Source organism: Agelaius phoeniceus, chromosome 6, assembly GCF_051311805.1.
Source record: "Agelaius phoeniceus isolate bAgePho1 chromosome 6, bAgePho1.hap1, whole genome shotgun sequence".
Lineage (NCBI taxonomy): Eukaryota > Metazoa > Chordata > Aves > Passeriformes > Icteridae > Agelaius > Agelaius phoeniceus.
In genome coordinates this window covers 57,399,909-57,412,186 of record NC_135270.1, presented here as the reverse complement: position 1 = coordinate 57,412,186, position 12,278 = coordinate 57,399,909, and positions in this window count along the sequence as shown.

Sequence of the window (12,278 nt, the reverse complement as noted above, 5' to 3'; positions counted from 1 at the left end):
CATAAATTACAAATCTGAAACTCAGATCAGGTTCTGTGTAAGCCTGTCTAAGTTTTATGATCTGTCTCACTGAACCTGAGCCATGCCTTCAGCAAGTCTGGCTTGAGTTATATATTTTGGCTGAAATGGTTTCAAAACTGAAGTTTAAAAGGTTTGTGTAAATAGTCATTTATAGCCTTCTGGTTTCAGCAGCTTTTTTGGCCACATACAGTTACTAATATCACTGCTCTTTTCACACAGAGGTGGAGGAGCCCTGCATGCAAGAACCTGAGTGGCACTTAAACAAAGACCTTAGAAAATGGCACCTTTTACTGTAAGAGGTATTTCTTACAAGGCAGTCTGTGTAGGTTTGCAGCATGAAGTGATCTCCAAATTAAAGGCAGTCACACTATTCTCCCAAGTGTGTCATTACAAAATAATACCTCTTTGTAATACCCCACCATGAAATGTTTAATTTCCAGTAAAGATACTGACCAGTGCTGTGATTCTGCAAGGGATTATCTTTATGCATTGTGCTCACACATTCCTTTGAAGTCACAGTGCTGGAAGTTGAACATGTTTGAATCTTGACAAGGTCATAAAATGTTTGGAATTAATTTTGAGAAGCCTGTGGGCCTACTGCTAATAGAATTAAGATGAAGCTTCCTTTCTTAGTGTTGAAACACTCCCTGTAAAGATAATAAGTAGGTTGAAATATAAAGAAGACCTGACAAAATACTAGTTCTGTGGAAAGCATATCACATCCTCCCATGACCTGTGGGTTTGCAGTGGGTATTTCCAAGGACTGGAAGAAGGGCAGGGCCCTTGTGGGCAGGAGGTGGCCCTGGATGCTGGGAGAGGTGTCCAGCTGCCTCCCAGAGCAGCCCTGGGCTGTCACTGTGGTGTGACCCAGTCACCCCACCTGGGTGCTGCCTCCTCTGCCAGTGCCTGTGCTCACTGAGAGCCTCCCTGCTGAAACCCTTTGTGCACCCAGGCCTGCAGCACATCAGGAAACAGCTCTGGCACAGAGACCTCACCTCTTGCTGCTCATGCACCACAGCTGCCTGCTCCAGCTTGTGGGCACAGGCAGATAAGAAGAGGTGACAGAAATTCATGGAGAGGAGCATTTGAAAACAATGCAGAGCTGGGATCAGAGCTTGCTTCCACAAGGACTCTTCAGCCACTCTTCACTCCTCAGCCAGATGAATAATCTCCATGAGGTGAAGAGGAGGAAAGAGAACGTTTCACCTGTAAAATGTTCTCTATAAAGAGCAGAGTTGACAGAGGAGTGAAGAGTTTAATTAGGAAAAATAAAGTCACAGGACAAAATTTACAGACCGTTGGCACAAGGAGGGGTGGCTGCAAAATGCTTAGCTGGACAAAGATGAGGAAAAGACATGGAACTGTGGTTTAATTACTCTGTCTGGAGAAGATTATATAGAGATTAAAGGAAGTGCATGTTTGCAGAGATAATAGAGCTTGAGGGACAGCCAGGAGATCAGAGGTTGTTCAGAGGTTTACCACTTGTCCAGTGCCTTTCAGCAAGTGAAGCCACAAATTGAGGCACTCGCTGGCCAGGGAGCACTGCCAGCACTCACAGGTTCAAACTGTGCCAGGCCAAAGCAAAAGCACAGATTACAATGCATCAGTCTGAGCATGAAAAATCAAACCTTCATTTTGATTAGGATAATTCTAACCTAAAGATCAGCTTAGACATGCACCTACACTGAGATAACACAGATGGCTTTTGCCCATGCTCTGTGCCTATCAAAAGCTGTGTTCCTGCATCCATGTGGTGCCAAGCTCCAGCAAAAAAGCCCCTGGGAGCAGAGTACATTGACTTTGAATCAGCACCAGGCTACTGTGATTAAACAGCTTTTAGTTAGAATATGCCATGGACACTTATGCTGTATAAACATGGCTTGAAAGGTGCTTGTATAATGAAAAAAAGCATCTCATATTCCTATTTTTTTTTTATTTATTCAGTTATATTACTGCAGAATCACAGATTCATTTAGGGTATAAATAAAGACCTCTAAGATCATTGAGCCCAACCTTTGGCCAAACTCCACTTTGTCAACTAAACCATGGCTCCAAGTGCCACATCCAGTTGTTTCTTGAACACCTCCAGGGATGGAAACTCCACCATTTCCTCAGGCAGCCCATTCCAATGCTTAACAACCCTTTCTGAGGAGAAATTCCTCCTGATATCCAACACAAACCCTCCCTGGTGCAGCTTTTACCGAGCCTTAGTTTTCTCCAATAAATTTAACTACAGTCTTCCTCTTCCCTCAGCAATCCAGGGCCTCTGGGAAAGCTTTGTATTGAAAACCAGCTGCTGTGAAAAGCTGGCTGCTGCAGTCAGTGCAGAGACTTGGATCCAAGCAGCACAAACCAGGACATGGTAACCAAGAGCACACCCTGCTGCAGCAGTGCAGAGCAGCTCCACGTGTGCTTTCCTCAGCCTCTTGCCCAGCTGTGCCCATCTTTGCTGAACATCTGGAGATAGGAACCAGCTTTACACAGATATTCCAAATTAGACTCTCTGCTGTTTTCTGAAGCAGGAGCCTTCTCCAGCCTTTTAGTCAATAGTTGTGAAGACTTACCTCTAGACTTTGCTCTTTCAGATCTTACCTCCTGTGTGTTCAATTAGTTGCAGCATTAGCCCCCCCTAAAATTTACATGTAAATGCCATGTATTCTACCTGAAAGAGCTGTTGATGCAATTTTCACACCACTGAAGGGCACCTGTCAGGAGACATCTCCATGGTCTCTCTCCAGTGAATATATGACCATTTTTGTAAGAGAAAACAGGAGTTCAGGAAAGTCTGAAATGAATGAAAAATGCAAATCTTGAGTTCATCTGCCAAATTTCTAGCATCTCTTAGGTCTGCCTCTGCCCAACTCAGCTCCTTTGTGCTTCAAATAAAATACATTCTATTCAACATGGCCAAACAAACAAAAACTCAGGGGAGAGGGCTGTGAATTTATATTTTTTCATCACTGCTGTGGATTTGCAACCCTCATTCTTCTGCCCATACTGTTGTGTGTAGTTAATGAGCCCCTCGGGGCTTTTCTTTGTGGAGGAAACTTCAGACACTGAGTGCTACTTGGAAAAGATACTATCCATAGCCAGATATTTGCAGTGTTTAGGTGTGAGCAAGGATCTGTAATTAAAATGGTTAAGTTAAAAAAAGGAGTAAAACGTCTGAGAAGACAAAGCAGGATTTACTCTTCCTGAGAACATGGTGAGGAAACGCTTTACATTAACAAGTACACATCCTGATTCTGTGTTACTAATGGGTTTATGCTAATGAATTACAAAAAGGACTATTGTAAAATTCGACACATGCACTATTTTGCAAAGTTCCACAGCTACATAGAAATATATCTAGGCCAGAAATATATAATATACCTTATGATACCCAAAATCTGGGAATAAGGCAGCTGTAACAAAGTCGAAACAAAGCATTAGAAGGACAGATAAAGGATTGATAGATAAAGATTTCACTGTAAAACTATGAGAATTTAAGAGCTCATTTGCTAAAGGATGCCTTAGCTTTGCTCTCTATTTTCCACCGGTTTGATGGTTGCAATTGGGAGCAGATTTCCCGTACTTGTAAGGACTTGGAGGTACAAACCATGAACGATGTACAAACCATGGGGTGGAAAAGCCACCTAGTGGTACAGGGACATGGTGCCAGGCAGGAGCAGGTACCTCTGTATTCCAAGGAAAGGTTTGTTCTCATGCTGGGACATCGTGCCCTGGCACGTTATAAAGAGTATTTGTTATTATTCATGGAAGTCTGGAATGTGTATTGTGGGTGCATGAAACCCACATGCAAATTAGAGAAATTTTCCAAAGGACAGGACCATGAAACTTTGTGTGGGATCATTGCCTGTTTTATGTGTGCTCTGTAGACAGTAACATCTCATTAAGGGCTATTTCAGATAATTAAGAGGATAGATGAATTTGCCTCATTTTTCTTTTCACTGGTCCAAATAAATGTAGGAGTTGCTATAAGCCCAGCTGCCCAGAGCACAAAAAGAGAAGAAAGGTTATAGAGACAACACCCATCTGTACTTTTTATTTTAATTTTCATTGTGTCATAGCTTTGAGGCAAGACAAGTTAGTGCATTTGCAGAGCTAAGGACTGGTCATCCATATCTCTGCTCTGGATCCACTGGTGATTTTTCTGAGAATAATTTCTACATGTGCTGAGAAGAGATGGGAAAGCCATCCAATCTGGGGAAACAAAAATTCACCCTCTAGCAAAAGGCTGCTGGGTAGGGTTGATCAGGGCACTGCACGATGAACATGTGAAAGTCTGTCTCCTCTGAAAGGCTGAGAGTGCTGGGGGATGATTACAGCAGCTCCATTCCTTCAGGAGCCTTCAGCTGAGCACCAGCAGCACAGAGTTATTGCAAGAATGAAGGCATATCTCCCTTTGGCACACCAGAGATTAAACCTGAGCCCGTGTAAAGAGTAATAGAACAGGCAGCATGTTCTTATCTAAACAGTCAAAATGCGAAGTCAAACCCATGTGCTGAGGTTTGGGGTTTATAATGCTAAGGTCTTTGCAGCTTTGTGCTCAGAGTGGAGTGTTCTCTCATTTGCAGATTGATCTGTGAGCACACAGAGCAGGGATCTCTGCAGGCACAAGGGATTACACACCTTGCACAGCCAGGCCTCACAGGGTTTTTCAGCCTGGGCTGGCTGAGTGGAAGGGGAGAGAGGGGGATGACCCTGCCAGGCCACAGCTGGGTTAAATAACTGCTGGAAATTGTGGGACTGTACAAGCAAACACAGCAGAACATTCCTGACTGCAGCCCCTCTGTAACACCCAGCTGCGAGGATCAAGCAGCCCTTGGTCACTGCCCACCTGAAACATCAGGGAAAGGGAATATGGCAGAGCCCTCAGCTGAATAAGGGACAGATAGGAATGAAGGGGACTGTGAAAATGAAGCCTCTTTAGGTAAATGAATTTCATCTTCAGAATGGGAGGCTTAACAAGTCAAGCTAGGAAATTAGAGTAATTACCCCTAAATGTTTGATTACATAAATGCATCTGCAAATACATGCCAGACCTCAGCTTTCCAGCCTGTAGTAAATGCATGAATGTGCCAATCTGTACATCAAATAACTCACAGCATTTAGGAATATAAACTGACAGAACTGCATCTGTTGAGCTAGAGGAGGAGGGAAGACATGTAGGAAAATGCCTGCAAGCACCAGCATTGCCCAGTGGAAATGGACCCTGGCAGCCAGGGAGGTCAGTGGGAGTAGAAGGGACATGGACCAAAGCTTGCCCAATTGATCCCCACTGAAATCACAAGAGTTCAGTTCCCTTCCTGAAAGGAAATGAAATTTCCATTCGGGGCAGGGAAACGAAATCTTGCAAAACGCAAAACAAAGACTTACAAACACTCTGGAAAGGAGATATAATCCGATGAAATGCAATTGAAAAATCCCAAACAACCCCAGAAAATTGGGACATTTAGTGATTATAAGAAAATGGTCAGGGAGAAAATGAGGTGCAGCAATTGCAGGGACATAGACCAAAGGTTACCTATTGATCCTCACTGAAATCACAATATTTTGTTTCCCTTCCCAAAAGGAAATTTCCTTGTCCCTGCAGTTGATGGCTTCCCATGCCTTTTGATGGCTTTCAGTTTGGTAAAGTTTTTTAAAATTTTTTTTTAAGTATCCATGCCATTTCCCTGATATCTTCCCCTCAAATTTGTGTCTTCCTCCTTGTTTTTTTTCACCTGCTTTTGCAACATCTGAGAGGTTAGTTTTGGCATGCTTTGGTCCTTTGCACTGCACCTCATTTTCTGCCAGACCACTTTCTTGTAGTCACTAAAACTCCCAACTTTCTTTTTGATTTTCCTTCAATTGCATTTCATTTGATGATATCTCCTTTTCAGAGTGTTTGTAAGTCCTGCTTTTCTCTTTCTGGGATTTGAATGGATCAATTTTGGCAAGCTTTGGTCTATGTCCTGCACTTGATAGCATCTGATGCCTTTTCATGGCTCTTGCTTTAGCCAAGATAGATTTTTGATTTTTTTTTTTTTAAGTATCCATGCCATGTCCCTGATATCTTCCCCTCAAATTTGTGTCTTCCTCATTGATTTTTTCCCCCTGCTTTTGCACCAGCTGTCAGGTTAGTTTTTGTGGAGGGATAGAATGGAAGAAAATAGTGCAGAAGGTAGTGTCACACCTGAGGAGTTGCAGCTGTTCTAATCACCAAAGATTAGGAACAGGCCACAGCTGTGTCCAATAGGAAGAGGAGTGCTACAAAAGAGTGGGTGAGCTGGGTGAGGAGAGGGTTGGGGTTTGTTGGCTGTGCTGTGAGGAAGGAGCCAGTGCTGTGAGGAGCTGCACACAAGGAAATCATTGAGAAGGTATTGGGCTTTGGGAATGAGATGACAACAAGTTTTGGCATGCTTTGATCCCTTGAACTGCACCTCGTTTTCTTAAAGAGCATTTTCTTGTAGTCACTAAAACTCCTGGTTTTCTTTTTTATTTTCCTTCAATTACATTTCATTTGATGATAGCTCCTTTTCAGAGTGTTTGTAAGCCTTACTTTTCAGGTTCGTGAGATCCCATTTCCCTTCCTGAAAGGAAATTGGAATCTTGTGATTTCAATGGGGACCAAGAGAGGAATCTTTGGTGCATGTCCCTGCACTTGATGCCATGCCTTTTGATGGCTTTGACTTTTTTCTTTTTTTTTTTTTTTTTTTTTTTTTTTTTAGTGCCTAAAATGTCCCTCATATCTTCCCCTCTGAATTGTGTCTTCCTCCTTGATTTTTTTACCTACTTTTCCAACATCTGTCAGGTTAGTTTTGGCATGTTTTGGTCCTTTGCACTGCACCTCATTTTCTCCCTGATCACTTTGTTCTTATCACTAAATCTCTTGATTTTCTGGTGGTTTTGGTTTGTTTTTTTTTTTAAATTACACTTCATTTGATCATATCTCCTGTGCTGAGTCTTTCTTTTCAGGGTTGCAAGATTTTGTTTCCCTTCCTGAAAGGAAATTAAATACTAAAAAAAAAAAAAGTCTTTGCCAAAGCGAAACCATCAAAGGCGTGGGATGCCATCAAATGTAGGGACATGGACCGATGCCTGCCCAGTTCATCCCCTTTCATATGACAAGATTTCCTTTCCCTTGTCATAGATAATGAAGGTCTTAAGGACACTCTGGAAAGGAGTTATGATCCTATAATATGCAATCGAAAAATCCCCAAAAACCTAGAAAATTGGGACATTAAATGACTGCAGGAAATGAGCAATGACAACCAACCCAAGAATGTCCATGTGAGGTCTGGTTCAAGCTCTGGGGTGTTGTTCTGAAGACTCCAATTTCTTCTTTTTGCAGTACTTGGCCACCATAATTCTTTTAGGCATCCTTGAGGCAGGCACAGGGTGGGACAAGAGAAACTTAAACCAGGGGGTTAGAAATCTGGGGCAAAAGGTAAAAGGCATCTTGGAAGGGAATTTTGGAAATGTTCCCCATGTGTAGGGTTGTGAGGAGCAGCATTCCCTGACCATGCACAAACATTACATGTAGCTTGGAGTAAATTAGCCAGCTTTCCAGATGAAGGTCAGGAGAAACCCATGTGTGAGAAGGCACACACAGGCCTCCCAGGACACTCATATTGGGCTCTCCATGCTCATTAAAGCTAACAGGAGGCTAATAATGTGATTGGGTATGGGGGGTTGTGCCAGAATGCCTGAAAGTGCTGGAATTTACAGGTGGGCTCAAGGCTGTCACATATGCCCTGCTTTTCTCTGGTCAAATCCTTTCTGTTTGGTAAAGATTTCCAGAGGTGCAGCATCTGAAATATTGATGGACTCTCTCCATGAGCATTCCCACAGGCCAGGACATCCTGCACAGCTGTGTAACCTGCATGCTGTGCTGCACACAGGTGCAGCAGGTCCTCTGCTCCCCTGAAAGCCTCAGCCACTGTGGGCACATTCAGTCCCACTGCTCAATACCCTTCCCAAAATTGTGGTATTCATAAGTCCTGTCCACATGAACACCACAGTCACCAAGGAAGTCTCACCCAATGCTGATAGCCTTAAAGTAGGACTGTTTCCAGGCAGGGCAGTCTCACCTGTCCCTCATTTCCAAGGCTTAGTGAAGACTTTGGGAAGTCTCTCTGGTTTGCACTGCATTCACTTTGGTGACAGTAAAGAGAAATGTGTAAATCTCATGAGCAAATGTTCTCTGATGAAATTTCTGCAGTAGCTTTTCCTGGTATGCCCAGATTCCTGAATCTCCCCTAGCTCGGATAATTCCTTTAAATGCATTTTCTTCATCTATCACGAAAAAATGTAATCAGTAAAATCTAACAGCCTTCTACATGATTCAAGGTGTGGGAGAAATGACCCAAAACTTCTTGTGCCAAGCTGTTACAGTCCCACTGTCTGGTTTTTCAGGGAAGTTTCTTTGCTGCCCTTCCACAGTCCAAGTGTTCTGACTGTTATTTAGTAAATCAGGTACTTTCAATTTTATTGGAAGCGCAAGTTCTACCTAGCTGCAAATTTCACCTGATATTTCTGCATTGCATCCCTCAAATTTTAAAAGGTCACATAGGAGCCTGTTCAAATCAATGGTATCACCAGTCGTAGTAACCATCCCTAGAAGTGTTCAAAAAGAGTGTGGATATGGCACTTGAGGACATGGTGGTGTGCTGGGCTTACAGTTGGACTTGATAATCTTAAAGGTCTTTCCCAACCTTAGATTCTATGAGTCTAAATTAGATTCTATGATTCTAATTTTGTTGCAAAGTGCAGCTTAACAAGGATACCAAGAACAGAGGCATGGCCTCTATTTCCCTACTTGGGCAGAGCGCCAGCTGACTCAGTATGGTCCCTTCCAACCTTAACCATTCCATGATTCTGTCAACCTAGAAGCTACAAATCTATAATAAACTACTGCAAGCCTTGAAAAAGGATAGATTAAAGGGAGCTAGACCTTGGCAGCTGCACATCAGCCCTTCTCTGTACAGCCCTGACTACACAGCTGGGAAATGAACCCTTCTGCTTCTTCTGCACTGACTTGTGGTTTATGGGTGCATGGTGGGCACCCATAAATAAACCACCAAATAAATCAAATAAACCACCATTGGTAAAGAAGTAAATAGGGAGTGCTGCTGCTTCATCACCTTGACTGGAGACTGGAGGAGGTTTCCTGAGTCTCAGCAGTGAGTTCAGACATCTCTGTGGGTGTTAATAGGAAAGAGTTGTGGCGCAGGGAGGCATTGGATCAGTGACATTCAAGGTTACCAGGAAGCTGGGACATGAGCTGGCACACATAAGGTGCCAGCAGCTTTGCCACCTCCATACCCACACTGGCCAGAGCACAGCGTTGCTGTCCAAGCCCTCGGGTCGGTGCTGGTGTGCCTTGTCTGGGTGTTTCAAAAGAGAAAGGAAACACACAAGCATGTATGGTGGGTCTGTAATGCTGATACTGTCTGGCCACAGAGGCACTGCTGGCAGTTGATTTTCAGTCTCCAGATCTGGCACTGGAGGCTGGAAGAGAATCCTGCCAGGCACCAAGTGCAGCCGTGAGTGCCTGCTCAATGCCCATCGCTGTTTCCATGCAGGCTGCTCCACTGAGCAAACACAGCTCTGTGCTGGCAGGCATTTCTGTTTGCTCTCTCCAGCTGCAGCTTTGCTTTGTCTCTGAGTAGCTTTGCTGAGATTCAATTTAGGGTCCCAAAAAAGCTTTAACAAAGCTCCAAACTGCAAAGGCAAACAAAAGAGAGAAAAATAAAAGGTAATGAAATGTAATGAGTAAAATGCTGCTCTATGACCACGCTAACTTGGGATACTGGGAATTTTGCTTTAGCAGAAGCTGCCACAGTGGAAATCACTTCAGAAAAGCACTCCTGCTCTCCAGTGTTTCATCTGTGGTGTGTGGATGAGAGATTCAGCATCCCTCTGCATCCAAGGCCTGCTATTCCAGCCTAGTCAGGCAGGGAGCCTTGCAGGGTCTGTGAGATTTCTGCAGCAGCTGAAAGGGATACTGTGTGACACAAGACCCTTGATCTGGGGAACAGCTCTATTGCCTGTATAATACACTCCCAAAGCAGAAATCATGACTCAAGTATTTACCCTGAGATTTAGGCTGAGCACTGCAGTGATCCTGAACAATAGAGAGTTCCCTATTAGTGTGAGGTTTCAATGAAAAAGCCTAAACTGAGGAATGCTTTAGCTCTCTGTGTAACCAACCTCATGGTTTAAGGTCCTGATTACATTTTTTCTTTATCAAAACCAGGTCATGTTTTGTAAATTTTCTTTGCAACCATAAGAATCTCTTCTTTTTAAGCAATTTCTTTGAGTCAATGAAGATTGGACATTCTCTTCTACCTATTGCCTGAGAATATGCCCTGTTTGATTACAGGTCTTATAATTCAAAACTGGAAAAGCAAAGTTTCCACATGTTTCTCGTTCATGCTCAAAGCTGTGGCTTGTGGGCCTGTGCAACCCTGCCAATACTGCCTTGCTCCCCCTCTCCTGGGGAAGCTCCTGGAAGCTGCTTCTGTCTCCATGTCTCCTGTAGGAAGGTTAGCTCTTGGAGGAATTTAACCTTAACAGTCTAAAGGATTTGTCCTGACATGCAATAGCATTTTCCAAACAGAGTCTGTATGGGTAGACCTCATCCACTTTGAGTTTAAAAAGCAAAATAAACCTTAAAAGCACAGCTCCCCTGGTTGTTCAGCCTCTCCTTGCTGGCTCTTGCAGTCGCTGGTTTTTCAGGTAGTCCATCACGGTCTCTCCCACCTTCATTTCACAATCTTTTAGCGTATCTAAAATGTGGGAGACTTATCATTCCCTTCAGTATCTTTGTTCTTATCAATCAGGGCTATGAAACTACCTATTGCCTTTTCAGGTTTCTAGGGAAACACCTCCTCCTTTAACTTCTTTTCTAATCCAACTTGTTGGCAAAATTGTCCTTTAGACACAGAGGGAGAGGCACGGACTACAGCCATGAAAATTCTGATTTCTCTTGTTTCCATAGGCATTGTCAGATACGATTGTGGAGCAGCAATATCCAGCACGTGCCCCTGCTCAGTGCTTCTGTAAGCAGGCAGCATTGATCTCTGCCCTGCAAAATAGGTTGTAATAGAAAGCAGAGTTAAGCTGCACAGCGAGATCCCTTCCTTCTGCTGCTTTAACCCTTCAATGTTAAGGCTGGTTTGAGAAGGTTTGACTCTGCAATGTTTCAAACAGACTGAAAAACAAAGCTGGCTATCAGCACTGGGTATCAGCTCTGCCCCCGAAACTGGGGGGACACGGAGTCATTGATGCTGACTTTCAGCCCGTTCCTTACTGGCGCCTTTCCAGCCGTGCTGGCGATCCCCACCCGCACAAATCCCTCCCAGGGCTCTGCCGGCTCCCCGCTAGGTGTCAGCGTCCCTCCTGCGAAGCACCGGGGTTAATTAAAAGCCTCTAATGAGCTCCCTCATTTAGCCAGGCTTCCCTCGGGCTGGTGGGGATGCTCCTGTGGCACACACTTTGCGGGGGAGATGGGCACCAAGAGATGGGCACCAAAAGGCTTCTGGCATCGTTGGGAGGAGCTGTGCGCCCATGGGAGCCCACCCCAGTGCCCGGCACTGCCCCCCAAACAGCCACTCTGGTCACTGGAGCTGTTTAATTGTATTTATATTCATAATTAAACACATTTATAGAAATATATTTACATATTTTTATATTCATATATTTATAATTAATTTAGAAATCAATACATTTATCATTTTATATATAGATATATTTTATATATACATATCTATACATACAAATATATTTTTATATATATTCATATATATATTTAAATTTATAATTTTAAAATTTATAGAAATATATTTTTTATAATTAAATGTTACCTGCAGCTGCTCTGCCAGGTCCAAGGGTCCAGCAGCCAGTGCTGAGTTCTGGATCTGACAAGAGCCTGGTCTGCTGGGGCTGAAAGAGTATTTCTGTTTCCAGTTTATTTGGTTGCCTGCCTAAGGACATCTCAAGAAGCTAATTGACTACTGAAAAAATAAGAAAACTTGTTTTCTTCCTCTTGCCTAGGAAAGGAAGATGGCTGAGGATGAGAGCTAGCACTTCTTGAAATCCAGGAAAAAACCCTCCAAATCTAATTACAGGAAAAGCTCCTTTGTTTAATGAATCAGTTAACTTTATTTTTTTAAAGTGTAAGTTATGTGTAATTTCCTGTATGTATTCAGTTACTTTGTAGAATAAAATCAAATTTTAAATCACTTATACACTCATTTTTAATTGTAACC